Here is a 22,463-nt window from a genome sequence, read left to right on the forward strand (position 1 = left end):
GCTGTCATTATATTCTGCCATACTATTGTGGGTGGACTGGGTAATTAATCCGAAACAGGGCGGAGCAAAGAATAGAATGAGGGGCGTGGTCAGACCTTGGCTGTCATCAACCAATCATAATTCAGAGTTGATTCATTTCGACTTAGAAATTTATTACATATAAATGGGACGTAGAAAATTTGAGCTTGTTTGTTATTTGCGACAGACTGCAGTGGGTTTTGATCAATAACTCACAGGGCTTCTTTATTTTACTGGTAGGCAGATGATCAGTGAAATGCTTCTGAATATTATCTGTGAGGGCGAACCACAGCTTGTCTTAATGACCATCAAATTATTGTTCTTCCGATGTTGGAGTGATAATTAATTTTAATTAATAGCAGATGAAATTGAGATTAAAATATCGATATGATAATTTCAACATTTTCTACTCAACGTTACACAACGTCGTTCTAATGGCGACAAGCAAAATAGAATTTTGTTACTTTTATGACGATCATCAATACAAAACTCTCCATTGGTTTTTATGAATTAAATTTCAGAATTGTGCTATTATTAGACTACGTCATTGACACGTCATTGCACGAGCATGCTAATTATCACGTGACAGGACGAACCCATCACCCATATTCTAATTTGTATCGATAGAAGGATTTTATTTGGTAAAAAGTTTATGAAACGATTGAATATTATTCCCGTAGTTTAGTGTACCTACTGTGATGTCTGTAGCAGTCGTTGGTTGGTTGGATGGTTGGTTGGTTGGTTTGATGGTTGGTTGGCTGTTGAGTTGGTTGGTTGGTTGGTTGGTTGGTTGGTTGGTTGGTTGATTGGTTGGTTGGTTTTTTGGTAGGTTGGTTGGTTGATTGATTGGTTGGTTGGTTGGTTGATTTGGTGGTTGGTTGGTTGATTGGTTGGGTGGTTGGGTGGTTGGGTGGTTGGTTGGTTGGTTGATTGGTTGGTTGGTTATTTGATAGGTTGGTTGGTTGATTGGTAGGTTGGTTGGTTGGTTGGTAGGTTGGGTGGTTGATTGGTTGGTTGGTTGTGTTGGTTGGATGGTTGGTTGGTTGGTTGGTTGATTGGTTGGTTGGTTGATGGATTGGTTGGTTTGTTACGACTGATATAGTCTGATAAACGCTTGTTTCTTATAAAGTACTCCTGAATTTTAATAACAGACAAGAGTAAAGACACGTCAATATTACGATTTCTGTCTGTGATAGTCAATGAAAAACGCTTCCAGGTTTCTTCCACGAATTCACCGACTATCAGACGGATTATGAGAAAGTATTTTGATAAGTCTACCTTACAGAGAAATGCATTGAGAGATTAAACTTATTTTCCAGAAATAGTAGTAAACGATAAATATAATCTTACAATCGTAATTATGAAATAAATAATCGATCACACTGATAAATAATTCTGTATATCACGTCTCGTGCCAATTATTGAACATATTTAACATACTTTGGTAACGTTGACACTCCCGTAAAACCCTCTAAACAGGGAGCAGATGTATCAGCTGGTCACAACCACTGTTTTAGTTTCAGTATTAGCTCAAGTTTTCATAACTTATCACTAGACATAAAACACACAGACACATAAAATGTACCTTTTTACATACTGCACACACAAATCACATTTATAATTAGCGTTACATACATAGTCACATCCACATCTTATCACTAGACATAACACACACCAATCACATTTATAATTAGCGTTACATACATAGCCACATTCACAACTTATCACTAGACATAACACACACCAATCACATTTATAATTAGCGTTACATACATAGTCACATCCACATCTTATCACTAGACATAACACTCACAAATCACATTTATAATTAGCGTTACATACATAGTCACATCCACAACATATCACTAGACATAACACACACAAATCAAATTTATAATTAGCGTTACATACATAGTCACATCCACATCTTATCACTAGACATAACACTCACAAATCACATATACTGGAGATTGTCATATCAATTTGATTTATTCTATCTCCTATATCTATTCTATCTCCTATATCTATTCTAACCCACTATATCTATTCTATCCTCTATATCTATTCTGCCCCCTATATCTATTCTATCTCCTATATCTATTCTATGTCCTATATCTATTCTATCCTCCTATATCTATTCTATCTCCTATATATATTCTATCCCCTATATCTATTCTATCCCCCTATATCTATTCTATCCTCCTATATCTATTCTATCCCCCTATATCTATTCTATCTCCTATATCTATTCTATATCCCTATATCTATTCTATCCTCTATATCTATTCTGCCCCCATATCTATTCTATCTCCTATATCTATTCTGTGCCCTATATCTATTCTATCCCCCTATATCTATTCTGTGCCCTATATCTATTCTATCCCCCTATATATATTCTATCCCCCTATATCTATTCTCTCTCCCTATATCTATTCTATCCCCCTATATCTATTCTATCTCCTATATCTATTCTATCCCCCTATATATATTCTATCCTCTATATCTATTCTATCATCTATATCTATTCTATCTCCTATATATATTCAATCTCCCTATATATATTCTATCCCTCTATATATATTATATCTCCTATATCTATTCTATCCCCCTATATCTATTCTATCCCCTATATATATTCTATCCCCCTATATACATATTCTATCTCCTATATCTATTCTATCCCCCTATATATAGTCTATCCTCTATATCTGTTCTATCCTCTATATCTATTCTATCCCCTATATCTATCCCATCCTCCTATATCTATTCTATCCCCCTATATCTATTCTGTCTCCTATATCTATTCTATCCCCCTATATATAGTCTATCCTCTATATCTGTTCTATCCTCTATATCTATTCTATCCCCTATATCTATCCCATCCTCCTATATCTGTTCTATCCCCCCTATATCTATTCTATCCCCCTATATCTATTCTGTCTCCTATATCTATTCTATCCCCCTAACCCACTATATCTATTCTATCCTCTATATCTATTCTGCCCCCTATATCTATTCTATCTCCTATATCTATCCCATCTCCCTATATCTATTCTATCTCCTATATCTATTCTATCCCCCTATATCTATTCTATCCCCCTATATCTATTCTGTTTCCTATATCTATTCTCTCCACTATATCTATTCTGTCTCCTATATATATTCTATCCCCCTATATCTATTCTGTGCCCTATATCTATTCTATCTCCTATATCTATTCTATCCCCCTATATCTATTCTATCTCCTATATCTATTCTATCCCCCTATATCTATTCTATCTCCTATATCTATTCTATCCGTATAACATATCCTACCCAATCTTATCCTTTCTTCTCTTAGACACTTACGTGATGTTTTTACCTAGATGGCTTAATTCTTTAGTATTTTCTTGGTTGATGAAAAATGGCTTGATGAATTTCGAGCTGATACCTACATAAAATCGGCACTTAATTACAAAATGGCTACATAATAACAATAGTCTGGACGAATGGTGTATATTTCCGGTAAGTAAGAAATAGATTTACATTGGTCACTGTAGGACGAATGGTGTATATTTCCGGTAAGTAAGAAAAAGATTTACATTGGTCACTGTGGGACGAATGGTGTAAATTTCCGGTAAGTAAGAAATAGATTTACATTGGTCACTGTGGGACGAATGGTGTAAATTTCCGGTAAGTAAGAAAAAGATTTACATTGGTCACTGTGGGACGAATGGTGTAAATTTCCGGTAAGTAAGAAAAAGATTTACATTGGCCACTGTGGGACGAATGGTGTAAATTTCCGGTAAGTAAGAAAAAGATTTACATTGGTCACTGTGGGACGAATGGTGTAAATTTCCGGTAAGTAAGAAAAAGATTTACATTGGCCACTGTGGGACGAATGGTGTAAATTTCCGGTAAGTAAGTGGGACGAATGGTGTAAATTTCCGGTAAGTAAGAAATAGATTTACATTGGTCACTGTGGGACGAATGGTGTATATTTCCGGTAAGTAAGTGGGACGAATGGTGTAAATTTCCGGTAAGTAAGAAATAGATTTACATTGGTCACTGTGGGACGAATGGTGTAAATTTCCGGTAAGTAAGAAATAGATTTACATTGGTCACTGTGGGAGGAATGGTCGGTATTCATTCCTACGTTTTGATGATAAACTGGGGGTGAAAATTACCACCATTGTCCTTCATCATTATAATCTGATTGATGCCTTAACTGAATCATCTAAATTCACTCATTTACATATCGAACCGACTGAAATATTGAATATGAATCCCAGATATGAATAATTAAATGTAATTAGAAATATCTTGATGGTAAGGCCGAGACACCCTGGTGATAGATTACATCTCCAGCCTCGACTTCACACACACGGCGCAATGAAGCACAAATATTTCTGATTAATTAATAAGGAATTTCAAGCATAAAACCACATGGAATGGACAATTGCTTCCTTGAAATAACGACCTTTCATCTTGGTTCCGTGATGTGTGAATCAAATAGACTTGATCAATTCTTGATATATAAATATGAACGTGAGGAATTTTCTGTAATGAATAAATCTCGACAAGTCTTTCAGAGGAATCGATGTATAAGTTTATTATAATTAAATTGGTTTTATTTGAAATCACTGTCGAGGACATTTTAATGATGATATTGCAGTGACATTGTAATGCTATAAACTTTGGTTTTAATGTATCAAAACTAATGTGATTTTTGGGACGGTTAACATTTTTTTCTTGCGGTCCGTGTAGAAAAATTACATATTCTCGGGGAGAACATCCGGGTAAAACGGACGTATCCTGGAGTTGTCACCGGAGTAAAGTACTCAACATGTATTCCTATCTAGTAACTCACAACTTGGCACGCCTACGTAGGCTGTTCGGGGCTTTTTTTGCCCGCACAGAACTGCTAAGTCGGGTGAAAAAATAGGTTTGGAGATTTTGATTACCGATAATATGTATATGCTCATTATCAATATTTATACACAGGATAAGGTTTGAGTTAACAGAATTTTTTGATGAATATTGATAGGTTTTCAACCTCTAGATATTGAAATTTGATGAATTAATTATTGTATCGGTTTTTCTCCCGTCCGTGCGTCCGTGGGTGTCCCTGATGTACCACTACCACACGACTTTATTGTCTATGTTTTGTATCGTGTTTGTCTGTTCCGTCCTTGCGTCCGTGAGTGTTCCTGATGTACCACTACCACACCTCTTTATTGTCTATGTTTTGTATCGTGTTTGTCTGTTCCGTCCGTGCGTCCGTGGGTGTCCCTGATGTACCACTACCACACGACTTTATTGTCTATGTTTTGTATCGTGTTTGTCTGTTCCGTCCGTGCGTCCGTGGGTGTCCCTGATGTACCACTACCACACGACTTTATTGTCTATGTTTTGTATCGTGTTTGTCTGTTCCGTCCGTGCGTCCGTGGGTGTCCCTGATGTACCACTACCACACGACTTTATTGTCTATGTTTTGTATCGTGTTTGTCTGTTCCGTCCGTGCGTCCGTGAGTGTCCCTGATGTACCACTACCACACCTCTTTATTGTCTATGTTTTGCGTCCCAGACCAGTCGTTGGTAAGATAAAGTTTTTCCAACGTAGTTTTATAAGCCATATTGTAAACTGTTTGACAATAGTGGTTCTGTGTCTGTCAAAGATAATTTCGCAAAGTTTCGAAATCAGTATCAAAGTCAATGAACGTTCGTATGTCGTAATAGAAAAACACTGTAATCCGTTTTACTGGAGCCATCATTCGTAATATACCAGGTCAGTGTACATGTAGCTCGTCACAAGGTTTGTAATTTACAAGAAAAAGACATCCCATACGTAAACCCTAACGTATCGATTTTAACAATGTATGAATATATCAAAATATATTTTGAATCGCGTCAAGAAAATGTCACGTTCTTGAATAAATTTTTTTTCTCTCTTTTCTATTTCAATATTTCTTTATTTTAAAAAAATAAAGAGAAGATTTGACAAATCTTTACTGTACATCATTTTACGCTGTATTAAAACTCTCTGGAAGGTACAACTATAGAAATATTGTGGTTTAAATAAAAAAAAATCGTTTTAAGTAATACGTATTTCACCAGTGGATCAGTTAATAAGTATACTGATACACTTAATTATCTCAACCGAGTTATGCGTTGCTATTAACAAAAAAACACTTCCATATACATACGTAGGTAGTGAGAATACTTTGTACAGCAACTGATATTCTAATGTCTGGGGCGACAGTAGCTGCTGCTGTCGCGATATCAGTCGACTGTACTGGTATTTCCAGCTCAAAACACTGCCGGTGAAACAAATCTTTAAAACAATTCTGTGGTTTTTACACACACACTCACAAATCTCAATTGAACTCAAAATTGCTGAAACAAGGACAAAATGTGAACATACTGAGAAAGGTTTATCTTTAAATCTGTAAATCTTGGCCAGTCCAAGAAAGCAATGTCACGTTCTCTAATGAGAACAGGGGAAACAACAACGAAATCACGAAGAAAAAAGATAACGAACGTGCGTCGAACACGTCATACTTACATTCCACAAGACAAGATAACTAACGTGCGTCGAACACGTCCAACTTCCATTCCACAAGACAAGATAACTAACGTGCGTCGAACACGTCATACTTACATTCGAACACGTCATACTTACATTCCACAAGATAACGAACGTGCGTCGAACACGTCCAACTTACATTCCACTAGATAACTAACGTGCGTCGAACACGTCCAACTTCCATTCCACAAGACAAGATAACTAACGTGCGTCGAACACGTCATACTTACATTCCACAAGATAACGAACGTGCGTCGAACACGTCCAACTTACATTCCACAAGACAAGATAACTAACGTGCGTCGAACACGTCCAACTTACATTCCACAAGATAACTAACGTGCGTCGAACACGTCCAACTTACATTCCACAAGATAACTAACGTGCGTCGAACACGTCCAACTTACATTCCACAAGATAACTAACGTGCGTCGAACACGTCCAACTTCCATTCCACAAGACAAGATAACTAACGTGCGTCGAACACGTCCAACTTCCATTCCACAAGATAACTAACGTGCGTCGAACACGTCCAACTTACATTCCACAAGATAACTAACGTGCGTCGAACACGTCCAACTTACATTCCACCAGATAACTACCGTATGTCGAACACGTCCAACTTACATTCCAAAAGATAACTAACGTGCGTCAAACACGTCCAACTTACATTCAACGAGACAAGATAACTAACGTGCGTCGAACACGTCCAACTTACATTCAACAAGATAACTAACGTGCGTCAAACACGTCCAACTTACATTCCACCAGGTAACTAACGTGCGTCGAACACGTCCAACTTACATTCCACCAGATAACTAACGTGCGCCGAACACGTCCAACTTACATTCCACAAGATAACTAACGTGCGCCGAACACGTCCAACTTACATTCCACAAGATAACTAACGTGCGTCGAACACGTCCAACGTACATTCCACAAGACAACTAACGTGCGTCGAACACGTCCAACTTACATTCCACCAGATAACTAACGTGCGCCGAACACGTCCAACTTACATTCCACCAGATAACTAACGTGCGTCGAACACGTCCAACTTACATTCCACAAGATAACTAACGTGCGTCGAACACGTCCAACTTACATTCCACAAGATAACTAACGTGCGTCGAACACGTCCAACTTACATTACACAAGACAAGATAACGAACGTGTGTCCAACACGTCCAACTTACATTCCACAAGATAACTAACGTGCGTCGAACACGTCCAACTTACATTCTACAAGATGACTAACGTGCGTCGAACACGTCCAACTTACATTCCACACGACAAGATAACGAACGTGTGTCGAACACGTCCAACTTACATTCCACAAGATAACTAACGTGCGTCAAACACGTCCAACTTACATTCCACCAGGTAACTAACGTGCGTCGAACACGTCCAACTTACATTCAACAAGATAACTAACGTGCGTCAAACACGTCCAACTTACATTCCACCAGGTAACTAACGTGCGTCGAACACGTCCAACTTACATTCCACAAGATAACTAACGTGCGTCGAACACGTCCAACTTACATTCCACAAGATAACTAACGTGCGTCGAACACGTCCAACTTACATTCCACAAGTCCGAACACGTCCAACTTACATTAACGAACGTGCGTCGAACACGTCCAACTTACATTCCACAAGATAACTAACGTGCGTCGAACACGTCCAACTTACATTCCACAAGATAACTAACGTGCGTCGAACACGTCCAACTTACATTCCACAAGACAAGATAACTAACGTGCGTCGAACACGTCCAACTTACATTCCACAAGACAAGATAACTAACGTGCGCCGAACACGTCCAACTTACATTCCACAAGACAAGATAACGAACGTGTGTCGAACACGTCCAACTTACATTCCACAAGATAACTAAAGTGCGTCGAACACGTCCAACTTACATTCCACAAGATAACTACCGTGCGTCGAACACGTCCAACTTACATTCCACAAGATAACTAACGTGCGTCGAAATGGTCCAACTTACATTCCAACAGGTAACTAACGTGCGTCGAACACGTCCAACTTACATTCCACCAGATAACTAACATGCGCCGAACACGTCCAACTTACATTCCACAAGATAACTAACGTGCGCCGAACAAGTCCAACTTACATTCCACAAGATAACTAACGTGCGCCGAACACGTCCAACTTACATTCCACAAGATAACTAACGTGCGTCGAACACGTCCAACTTACATTCCACAAGAAAACTAACGTGCGTCGAACACGTCCAACTTACATTCCACAAGATAACTAACGTGCGTCGAACACGTCCAACTTACATTCCACAAGATAACTAAAGTGCGTCGAACACGTCCAACTTACATTCCACCAGATAACTACCGTATGTCGAACACGTCCAACTTACATTCCAAAAGATAACTAACGTGCGTCAAACACGTCCAACTTACATTCCACAAGATAACTAACGTGCGTCGAACACGTCCAACTTACATTCCACAAGATAACTAACGTGCGTCGAACACGTCCAACTTACATTCCACAAGACAAGATAACGAACGTGTGTCGAACACGTCCAACTTACATTCCACAAGATAACTAACGTGCGTCGAACACGTCCAACTTACATTCCACAAGATAACTAACGTGCGTCGAACACGTCCAACTTACATTCCACAAGACAAGATAACTAACGTGCGTCGAACACGTCCAACTTACATTCCACAAGATAACTAACGTGCGTCGAACACGTCCAACTTACATTCCACAAGATAACTAACGTGCGTCGAACACGTCCAACTTACATTCCACAAGATAACTAACGTGCGCCGAACACGTCCAACTTACATTCCACAAGATGACTAACGTGCGTCGAACACGTCCAACTTACATTCCACACGACAAGATAACGAACGTGTGTCGAACACGTCCAACTTACATTCCACAAGATAACTAACGTGCGTCGAACACGTCCAACTTACATTCCACAAGATAACTAACGTGCGTCGAACACGTCCAACTTACATTCCACAAGACAAGATAACTAACGTGCGCCGAACACGTCCAACTTACATTCCACAAGACAAGATAACGAACGTGTGTCGAACACGTCCAACTTACATCCCACAAGATAACTAACGTGCGTCGAACACGTCCAACTTACATTCCACAAGACAAGATAACGAACGTGTGTCGAACACGTCCAACTTACATTCCACAAGATAACTAAAGTGCGTCGAACACGTCCAACTTACATTCCACAAGATAACTACCGTGCGTGCGTCGAACACGTCCAACTTACATTCCACAAGATAACTAACGTGCGTCGAACACGTCCAACTTCCATTCCACAAGATAACTAACGTGCGTCGAACACGTCCAACTTACATTCCACAAGACAAGATAACGAACATGTGTCGAACACGTCCAACTTACATCCCACAAGATAACTAACGTGCGTCGAACACGTCCAACTTACATTACACAAGACAAGTAACGTGCGTCGAACACGTCCAACTTACACACAAGATAACTAACGTGCGTCGAACACGTCCAACTTACATTCCACAAGATAACTAACGTGCGTCGAACACGTCCAACTTACATTCCACAAGAAAACTAACGTGCGTCGAACACGTCCAACTTACATTCCACAAGATAACTAACGTGTGTCGAACACGTCCAACTTACATTGCACAAGATAACTAATGTGCGCCGAACACGTCCAACTTACATTTCACAAGATAACTAACGTGCGTCGAACACGTCCAACTTACATTCCACAAGATAACGAACGTGTGTCGAACACGTCCAACTTACATTCCACAAGATAACTAACGTGCGTCGAACACGTCCAACTTACATTCCACAAGATAACTAACGTGCGTCGAACACGTCCAACTTACATTCCACAAGATAACTAACGTGCGTCGAACACGTCCAACTTACATTCCACAAGATAACTAACGTGCGCCGAACACGTTCAACTTACATTCCACAAGATAACTAACGTGCGTCGAACACGTCCAACTTACATTCCACAAGATAACTAACGTGCGCCGAACACGTTCAACTTACATTCCACAAGATAACTAACGTCGAACACGTTCAACTTACATTCCACAAGATAACTAACGTGCGTCGAACACGTCCAACTTACATTCCACAAGATAACTAACGTGCGTCGAACACGTCCAACTTACATTCCACAAGATAACTAACGTGCGCCGAACACGTTCAACTTACATTCCACAAGATAACTAACGTGCGTCGAACACGTCCAACTTACATTACACAAGACAAGATAACGAACGTGTGTCCAACACGTCATACTTACATTACACAAGACAAGAAAACGAACGTGTGTCCAACACGTCCAACTTACTTTCCACAAGATAACTAACGTGCGTCGAACACGTCCAACTTACATTCTACAAGATGACTAACGTGCGTCGAACACGTCCAACTTACATTCCACCAGATAACTAACGTGCGTCGAACACGTCCAACTTACATTACACAAGACAAGATAACGAACGTGTGTCCAACACGTCCAACTTACATTCCACAAGATAACTAACGTGCGCCGAACACGTCCAACTTACATTCCACAAGATGACTAACGTGCGTCGAACACGTCCAACTTACATTCCACAAGATAACTAACGTGCGTCGAACACGTCCAACTTAAATTTAACTAACGTGCGTCGAACACGACAAGATAACTAACGTGTGTCGAACACGTCCAACTTACATTCCACAAGATAACTAACGTGCGTCGAACACGTCCAACTTACATTCCACAAGATAACTAACGTGCGTCGAACACGTCCAACTTACATTCCACAAGATAACTAACGTGCGTCGAACACGTCCAACTTACATTCCACAAGACAAGATAACGAACGTGTGTCGAACACGTCCAACTTACATTCCACAAGATAACTAAAGTGCGTCGAACACGTCCAACTTACATTCCACCAGATAACTACCGTATGTCGAACACGTCCAACTTACATTCCAAAAGCCAACTAACGTGTGTCGAACACGTCCAACTTACATTCCAAAAGATAACTAACGTGCGTCGAACACGTCCAACTTACATTCCACAAGATAACTAACGTGCGTCGAACACGTCCAACTTACATTCCACAAGATAACTAACGTGCGTCGAACACGTCCAACTTACATTCCACAAGATAACTAACGTGCGTCGAAATGGTCCAACTTACATTCCACAAGACAAGATAACGAACGTGCATCGAACACGTCCAACTTACATTCCACAAGATAACTAACGTGCGTCGAACACGTCCAACTTACATTCCACAAGATAACTAACGTGCGTCGAACACGTCCAACTTACATTCCACAAGATAACTAACGTGCGTCGAACACGTCCAACTTACATTCCACAAGATAACTAACGTGCGTCGAACACGTCCAACTTACATTCCACAAGATAACTAACGTGCGTCGAACACGTCCAACTTACATTCCACAAGATAACTAACGTGCGTCGAACACGTCCAACTTACATTCCACAAGACAAGATAACTAACGTGCGTCGAACACGTCCAACTTACATTCCACAAGATAACTAACGTGCGTCGAACACGTCCAACTTACATTCCACAAGATAACTAACGTGCGCCGAACACGTCCAACTTACATCCCACAAGATAACTAACGTGAGTCGAACACGTCCAACTTACATTCCACCTGATAACTAACGTGTTTCGAACACGTCCAACTTACATTCCACAAGATAACTAACGTGCGTCGAACACGTCCAACTTACATTCCACAAGATAACTAACGTGCGCCGAACACGTTCAACTTACATTCCACAAGATAACTAACGTGCGCCGAACACGTCCAACTTACATTCCACCAGATAACTAACGTGCGTCGAACACGTCCAACTTACATTCCACAAGACAAGATAACGAATGTGTGTCGAACACATTCAACGTACATTCCACAAGACAACTAACGTACGTCGAACACGTCCAACTTACATTCCACCAGATAACTAACGTGCGTCGAACACGTCCAACTTACATTCCACAAGAAAGCTAACGTTCGTGAAACACGTCCAACTTACATTCCACAAGAAAACTAACGTTCATGAAACACGTCTAACTTACATTACAGAAGAAAACTAAAGTTCATGAAACACGTCTAACTTACGCTCTATAAGTAATCTTGGGGCGCGTTCGTGTTGTTAACCAGATCATGTTGATTTCGACCTTTCGTAAATGTTGATTGTACGACTGTCAGGACAAAACTGCTACAGCCAGATTTCGACATTTCTTCATCGTGTATACTACTGTATGTACCAATGGTACAGAAACATGAAGAGAAGCTGATGGTGTTATAAGTACATGTTTATTTGTATCGGGCGTCATCATAATGACCAGTGTCTCCATGGTCTAGTGGCGACCGACCAGAAATTAACAACACCAGGTTAGTAACCCCGCCCTCATCAGTACATACTTCAGGATTTACCGGAGCAGAATTCAACTAGACTAGCAGGAGTTCTAGCCCAACAAATCTTGAAGATACTGTTTAAGATTTTCGCATTTGGAAATAAAGAATGTTACAGAAAAGCAACGTTCCATTAATTAGCATTCATCATTTTATAACATGGTTGTATCACTTCACCTTTTCGGTCACGATTGTGTAGTCGGCTACATTTTTCTCCGCTCGTGTTGATACATGTACAGAACGTAGGTGTCCATCCCGAGAAATAGTCGGTATCTTAACTCGCCTTACGGGGATTCATTCACGGAATAAATGGACCCATCAAGGTGACCTTGAACAGGTGCCCCCCCCCCTCACCCCATCTCCTATCTTCTTATTAATCTTAACTCTCTCCATGTTTATTTATTTAACGGGGTTACCTCCACTGTTACGGCCTTTCGATCTTTCAGAGGTCGAATCTACAAAGGTTCGAGGAGGCAGTGAAGCGTGATTCCAAATATTCCATGGGTGCGTGATGGAAGCATTTTTGTGTAAATGGCCGTCCAACTGCCCAGTGGTTTCCAGCGTAATGTTCCTCTGCGCTGTTAATGAAAGGATGTTCAATTTCCTTACACAGAACGATGTTTAAATGTCATCCTCAAGGGTAATATTTGTAGAGACGATATCTATGGCTACCGAAATATCTTCAGCTTCGTTACGGCATGGTGTTATGGACCAATATCTAGACTTCAGACATAGACTAACTTTTGTCGTCACAGTAAATGATTAATAAGATTTGTTCCTTAGCTGGAGAGTAGGAAGCTTCATTGGACCGCCAAGAGCCTCCTCTGAGGTTAGATTTCTCTGTCCTACCCCTGATCCTTTTTCTGTCCCCTTTTCTCTGTAAAATAAAAAAGCCAATAATTAACGTATGGCTTTCTAACCATGGGTATAGTAATTTTGACAATTGTCAATGATATCAATGACCCCATCTGACCATGACACGTCATAAAGATGACGTCATTAACAATTACATGAACTAAAAATGTCAATTCCTATGCGTGCAGGCTGCCTTGCCGGAGTAAGCTAGAGATACAGTCACGTGCCCGGTCACATTGGCGGCGTCTTCGTTTTCTGTCACGTCCGTATCTTAAAAGGTCTTGGCCTTCGTTTTCTGTGTCACTGATGACGATGCGCATTATGTCTGACACTCACCGTAAGAATGGATATTTCTGTCTCGTGGGGTAGAAAAAGTATTTCTTTTTAAATGTATCTATGTATATACGGGAAACACAGTCGAGGAATTCTAAACATAAAGAATTCTCTGTTATCATAAGTTATATTTATTTAATTTCCTTACCTAGTCTCCATGATATAATAATGACCATATACCACTCTGATAATGAATATACCTGATCTGATAATGACCATATACCCAACTGATAATGACCATATACCAGTCTGATAATGACCATATACCTGTCTGATAGTGACCATATACCTGTCTGATAATGACCATATACCAGTCTGATAATGACCATATACCAGTCTGATAATGACCATATACCCATCTGATAATGACCATATACCTGTCTGATAGTGACCATAAACCAGTCTGATAATGACCATATTCCTGTCTGATAGTGACCATATACCCATCTGATAATGACCATATACCAGTCTGATAATGACCATATACCCATCTGATAATGACCATATACCCAACTGATAATGACCATATATCCATCTGATAATGACCATATACCTGTCTGATAATGACCATATACCCATCTGATAATGACCATATACCTGTCTGATAATGACCATATACCCATCTGATAATGACCATATACCTGTCTGATCCTGACCATTTACCCATCTGATAATGACCATATACCCACCTGATAATGACCATATACCCATCTGATAATGACCATATACCCGTCTGATAATTACCATTCTGATGTGATAATGACCATATACCCACCGGAAAATGACCATATACCCGTCAGATAATGACCATATACCCATCTGATAATGACCATATACCCATCTGATAATGACCATATACCCATCTGATAATGACCATATACCTGTCTGATAATGACCATATACCTGACTGAAAACTACCATACACACGTCTGATAATGACCATACACCCATCTGATAATGACCATACCCAACTGATAATAACCATACCCAACTGATAATGACCATATACCCATCTGATAATGACCATATATCAATCTGATAATGACCATTTACCAGTCTGATAATGACCATATACCTGTTTGATAGTGTTCTGATAATAACCATATAGCCATCTGATAATGACCATATAACCATCTAGTAAAGACCATATACCTCTCTAATGGTGACCATATACCCATCTAATAATGACCATATACCCATCTGATAATGACCATACCCATCTGATAATGACCATATACCCATCTGATAATGACCATATATCAATCTGATAATGACCATTTACCAGTCTGATAATGACCATATACCAACCTGAAAATGACCATATACCCATCTGATAATGACCATACACCCATCTGATAATGACCATACCTACCTGATAAAGACCATGTACCCATCTGATAGTGACCATATACCCCTCTTATAATGACCATATACCAGCCTGATGATAATATACCATATACCCATCTGATAATGACCATATACCCATCTGATAATGACCATATACCCATCTGATAATGACCATATACCCATCTGATAATGACCATATACCCATCTGATAATGACCATATACCCATCTCATAATGACCATATACCTCTCAGATAATGACCATATACCCATCTGATAATGACCATATACCCATCTGATAATGACCATATACCCACCAGAAAATGACCATATAGCCGTCAGATAATGACCATATAAACATCTGATAATGACCATATACCCGTCTGATAGTGACCATATACCAGCCTCATAGTGACCATATACCTGTCTGATAATGACCATATACCCATCTGATAATGACCATATACCCATCTGATAATGACCATATACCTGTCTGATAGTGACCATATACCCATATGATAATGACCATATACCCATATGATAATGACCATATACCAGCCATATATTGACCATATAACTGTCTGATAGTGACCATATATCCATCTGATAATGACCATATACCCATCTGATAATGACCATATACCCGTCTGATAATGACCATATACCCATCTGATAATGACCATATACCCATCTGATAATGACCATATACCAGTCTGATAATGACCATATACCTACCTGATGAAGGCCTATACCCGTTTGATAATGACCAGATACCCATCTGAGAATGACCATATACCCATCTGATAATGACTATATACCCATCTGATAATGCCCATATACCCATCTGATAATGACCATATACCCATCTGATAATGACCATATACCTGTCTGATAATGACCATATACCTGTCTGATAATGACCATATACCCATCTGATAATGACCATAATGACCCATCTGATAATGACCATATACCCATCTGATACCATGACCATATACCCATCTGATAATGACCATATACCTGTCTGATAATGACCATATACCCATCTGATAATGACCATATACCCACCTGAAAATGACCATATACCCATCTGATAATGACCATATACCCATCTGATAATGACCATATACCCATCTGATAATGATCATATACCAGTCTGATAATGACCATACACCTGTCTGATAATGACCATATACCCATCTGATAATGACCATATACCCATCTGATAATGACCATATACCTCTGTGATAGTGACCATATACCAGCCTGATAGTGACCATATACCTGTCTGATAATGACCATATACCCATCTGATAATGACCATATACCTGTCTGATAGTGACCATATACCTGTCTGATAGTGACCATATACCTGTCTGATAGTGACCATATACCTGTCTGATAATGACCATATACCTGTCTGATAATGACCATATACCTGTCTGATAATGACCATATACCTGTCTGATAATGACCATATACCCATCTGATAATGACCATGTACCCACCTGATGATGACCATATACCCGTCAGATAATGACCATATACCCATCTGATAATGACCATATACCCATCTGATAATGACCATATACCCATCTGATAATGACCATATACCCATCTGATAATGACCATATACCCATCTGATAATGACCATATACCCATCTGATAATGACCATATACCCATCTGATAATGACTATATACCAGTCTGATAATGACCATATACCCATCTGATAATGACCATATACCCATCTGATAATGACCATACCCATCTGATAATGACCATATACCCACCTGATAATGACCATATACCCATCTGATAATGACCATATACCTGTCTGATAGTGACCATATACCCATCTGATAATGACCATATACCCATCTGATAATGACCATATACCTGTCTGATAATGACCATATACCCATCTGATAATGACGATATACCCACTTGAAAATGACCATATACCCATCTGATAATGTCCATATACCCACCTGATAATGACCATATACCCCCATGAAAATGACCATATACCCATCTGATAATGACTATGACCATATACCCATCTGATAATGACCATATACCCATCTGATAATGACCATACATCCATCTGATAATGACCATCTACCCATCTGATAATGACCATATATCCATCTGATAATGACCATATACCAGTCTGATAATGACCATATACCTGTCTGATAATGACCATATACCCATCTGATAATGACCATATACCCACCTGAAAATGACCATATATCTGTCTGATGAATGATATACCTATGTCTGATAATGACCATATACCCATCTGATAATGACCATACCCATCTGATAATGACTATATACCCATCTGATAATGCCCATATACCCATCTGATAATGACCATATACCTGTCTGATAATGACCATATACCCATCTGATAATGACCATATACCCATCTGATAATGACCATATACAAATCTGATAAAGACCATATATCTGTCTGATAGTAACCATATACCTGTCTGATAATGACCATATACCTGTCTGATAATGACCATATACCCATCTGATAATGACCATATACCCATCTGATAATGACCATATACCCATCTGATAATGACCATATACCCATCTGATAATGACCATATACCATCTGATAATGACCATATACCTGTCTGATAATGACCATATACCTGTCTGATAATGACCATATACCCATCTGATAATGACCATATACCCATCTGATAATGACCATATACCCATCTGATAATGACCATATACCCATCTGATAATGACCATATACCCATCTGATAATGACCATATACCCATCTGATAATGACCATATACCCATCTGATAATGACCATATACCTGTCTGATAATGACCATATACCCATCTGATAATGACCATATACCCATCTGATAATGACCATATACCTGTCTGATAGTGACCATATACCCATCTGATAATGACCAGTCTGATAATGACCATATACCCATCTGATAATGACCATATACCCATCTGATAATGACCATATACCCATCTGATAATGACCATATACCTGTCTGATAATGACATGTCTGATAATGACCATATACCCATCTGATAATGACCATATACCCTGTCTGATAATGACCATATATCTGATATGACCATATACCCATCTGATAATGACCATGTACCCGTCTGATTTTGACCATTTACCCATCTGATAATGACCATATACCCATCTCATAATGACCATATACCTGTCTGATAGTGATCATATACCCATCTGATAATTACTATATACCCGTCTGATAATTACCAAACTGTTCTGTTAATGACCATATACCCATCTGATAATGACCATATAAACATCTGATAATGACCATATACCTGTCTGATAATGACCATATACCAGTCTGATAATGACCATATACCCATCTGATAATGACCATATACCCGTCTGATAATGACCATATACCAGCCTGATAGTGACCATATACCTGTCTGATAGTGACCATATATCCATCTGATAATGACCATATACCCATCTGATAATGACCATATACCCATCTGATAATGACCATATACCCATCTGATAATGACCATATACCCGTCTGATAGTGACCATATACCCATCTGATAATGACCATATACCCATCTGATAATGACCATATACCCATCTGATAATGACCATATACCTGTCTGATAATGACCATATACCCATCTGATAATGACCATATACCCAACTGATAATGACCATATACCCATCTGATAATGACCATATATCCATCTGATAATGACCATATACCCATCTGATAATGACCATATACCAGCCTGATAATGACCATATACCTGTCTGATAATGACCATATACCCATCTGATAATGACCATATACCCATCTGATAATGACCATATACCCATCTGATAATGACCATATACCCATCTGATAATGACCATATACCCATCTGATCATGACCATATACCCATCTGATAATGACCATATACCCGTCTGATAATGCCCATACCCAACTGATAATGACCATATATCCATCTGATAATGACCATATACCCATCTGATAATGACCATATACCCATCTGATAATGACCATATACCCATCTGATAATGACCATATACCCATCTGATAATGACCATATACCCATCTGATAATGACCATATACCCATCTGATAATGACCATATACCCGTCAGATAATGACCATATACCCATCTGATAATGACCATATACCTGTCTGATAGTGATCATATACCCATCTGATAATGACCATATACCTGTCTGATAATGACCATATACCCATCTGATAATGACGATATACCTGTCTGATAGTGACCATATACCCATCTGGTAATGACCATATACCCACCTGATAATGACCATATACCCGTTAGATAATGACCATCAACCCATCTGATAATGACTATATACCCATCTGATAATGACCATATACCTGTCTAATAGTGACCATATACCAGTCTGATAATGACCATATACCTGTCTGATAGTGACCATATACCCATCTGATAATGACCATATACCCATCTGATAATGACCATATACCCATCTGATAATGACCATATACCCATCTGATAATGACCATATACCTGTCTGATAGTGACCATATACCCATCTGATAATGATTATATACCTGTCTGAGATTAAACATATACCCATCAGATAATGACCATATACCCATCTGATAATGACCATATACCCACTTGAAAATGACCATATACCCATCTGATAATGTCCATATACCCACCTGATAATGACCATATACCCATCTGATAATGACCATATACCAGTCTGATAATGACCATATACCAGTCTGATAATGACCATATACCTGTTTGATAGTGACCATATACCCACCTGAAAATGACCATATACCATCTGATAATGACCATATACCCATCTGATAATGACCATATACCCATCTGATAATGACCATATACCTGTCTGATAATGACCATATACCAGATAATGACCATATACCCATCTGATAATGACCATATACCCACTTGAAAATGACCATATACCCATCTGATAATGTCCATATACCCATCTGATAATGACCATATACCCATCTGATAATGACCATATACCTGTCTGATAATGACCATATACCCATCTGATAATGACCATATACCCATCTGATAATGACCATATACCCATCTGATAATGACCATATACCCTTCTGATAATGACCATATACCATATACCTGTCTGATAATGACCATATACCAGTCTGATAATGACCATATACCTGTCTGATAATGACCATATACCCATCTGATAATGACCATATACCCATCTGATAATGACCATATACCCATCTGATAATGACCATATACCGTCTGATAATGACTATATACCTGTCTGATAATGACCATATACCTGTCTGATAGTGACCATATACCATATACCCATCTGATAATGACCATATACCCATCTGATAATGACCATATACCCATCTGATAATGACCATATACCTGTCTGATAATGACCATATACCTGTCTGATAGTGACCATATACCCATCTGATAATGACCATATACCCAACTGATAATGACCATATACCCATCTGATAATGACCATATACCCATCTGATAATGACCATATACCCAACTGATAATGACCATATACCTGTCTGATAATGACCATATACCGTCTGATAATGACCATATACCCATCTGATAATGACCATATACCTGTCTGATAATGACCATATACCGTCTGATAATGACCATATACCCATCTGATAATGACCATATACCTGTCTGATAGTGACCATATACCTGTCTGATAGTGACCATATACCTGTCTGATAATGACCATATACCCATCTGATAATGACCATATACCACTCTGATAATGACCATATACCCATCTGATAATGACCATATACCCATCTGATAATGACCATATACCAGTCTGATAATGACCATATACCTGTCTGATAGTGACCATATACCTATCAGATAATGACCATACACCCATCTGATAATGACCATATACCTGTCTGATAATGACCATATACCCATCTGATAATGACCATATACCCACCTGAAAATGACCATATACCCATCTGATAATGACCATATACCTGTCTGATAATGACCATATACCAGTCTGATAATGACCATATACCAGTCTGATAATGACCATATACCTGTCTGATAGTGACCATATACCTGTCTGATAGTGACCATATACCTGTCTGATAGTGACCATATACCTGTCTGATAATGACCATATACCTGTCTGATAGTGACCATATACCCATCTGATAATGACCATATACCCATCTGATAATGACCATATACCCTGTCTGATAATGACCATATACCTGTCTGATAATGACCATATACCCATCTGATAATGACCATATACCCATCTGATAATGACCATATACCTGTCTGATAATGACCATATACCCATCTGATAATGACCATATACCCGTCTGATAATGACCATATACCCATCTGATAATGACCATATACCCATCTGATAATGACCATATACCTGTCTGATAATGACCATATACCCATCTGAAAATGACCATATACCATCTGATAATGACCATATACCCACCTGATAATGACCATACATACCTGATCAAGACCATATACCCGTCTGATAGTGACCATATACCCATCTGATAATGACCATATACCCATCTGATAATGACCATATACCCATCTGATAATGACCATATACCCATCTGATAATGACCATATACCCATCTGATAATGACCATATACCGTCTGATAATGACTATATACCTGTCTGATAGTGACCATATACCCATCAGATAATGACCATATACCCATCTGGTAATGACCATATACCCACCTGATAATGACCATATACCCGTCAGATAATG

This window comes from Ylistrum balloti, unplaced genomic scaffold, assembly GCF_031769215.1.
Source record: "Ylistrum balloti isolate Yb309-2 unplaced genomic scaffold, AGI_CSIRO_Ybal_v1 Utg370116, whole genome shotgun sequence".
NCBI classification, from domain to species: Eukaryota; Metazoa; Mollusca; class Bivalvia; order Pectinida; family Pectinidae; genus Ylistrum; species Ylistrum balloti.